Source organism: Pleurodeles waltl, chromosome 4_2 (genome assembly GCF_031143425.1).
Source record: "Pleurodeles waltl isolate 20211129_DDA chromosome 4_2, aPleWal1.hap1.20221129, whole genome shotgun sequence".
NCBI lineage: Eukaryota > Metazoa > Chordata > Amphibia > Caudata > Salamandridae > Pleurodeles > Pleurodeles waltl.
Genome location: NC_090443.1, coordinates 982838356 through 982839250, shown reverse-complemented (window position 1 = coordinate 982839250; position 895 = coordinate 982838356). Strand labels below are relative to the sequence as shown.

The 895-nt window shown below is 40.7% G+C and overlaps 1 non-coding gene across 1 annotated transcript; it reads right to left on the bottom strand.

Moving 5' to 3' along the window:
* Positions 1–371: 371 nt before the first annotated feature.
* LOC138294459 (U5 spliceosomal RNA) lies at positions 372–487 on the bottom strand. The gene has a single exon (XR_011203457.1). It is a non-coding gene; the product is annotated as a U5 spliceosomal RNA (small nuclear RNA).
* Positions 488–895: the final 408 nt, after the last annotated feature.

The window sequence follows — 895 nt, the reverse complement described above, 5'->3', positions numbered from 1 at the left end:
AACAGGTCAGCGCGCTCAACCTAATGAATGAGTTGCACATGTCCAGCACTAGCCTCATCATATCTCTTTTTTCCCACAGTATTCATAAAGCCCAATAGGTCTCATCTATGCCAGACCTACTGGCTTTGTCAATCTTTTTTTGCCATGTTGTACAACTGTGGGGCTGCTGTACAGCACAGTTCAAAATAAATTAAAATAAAAATGCCCTATGATGGACCACGGTTTGACAGCCCTTGTTTCAATTACAGCCATGCTGGTGTGAGTGATATAGGGGACAACACTTTATAGCTGAAAATAACATATAAATTAAAAGAAGCTGCTGTTAAGCTAATTTGTTCTTTACAGCACTCTCTTGTTCACCATATAAGAATAACCCTGCATTTAGCAGGATTTTCAAAAATTAAGAAAAACTCTTAAATGTTCCTCTCCACGGAAATCTTTAGTAAAAGGCGAAAGATTTATTCGATTTGAAGAGAAACCAGAGTATGAGTAGCACAGTCCCAGTCTGTGGAGCCACAAAACACTGTTCCAAAGACTGTCAGGGCGAATTAGTATACTATGTTCAACCTAAAAAACCCTTTAAAATAATACCAATTTGTGATAACTGTTGCAATCCACTACATTGATAAAACACTTGTTGCCACAAAAAGAAGTAACAGGAAGACTCAGAAGTCACAGGATTTATGGGTATGTAAATGTAATCGTCTGTCACGTGACAAGAAAGGCTGCACCACAGTAGTTTCCCTGCTGAAGTGTAATGTCGGCTCCTTTAACTGCACATTTTGAATGGAGCCGAACACGGGCTTTTGTGAGGACCGGTGGCACCCAAGGAGAGGATTCTTAGATGCCGATGTCAAAGCATGCGCGCTGGCTCGTTGCTCTTTCCGAAACAATG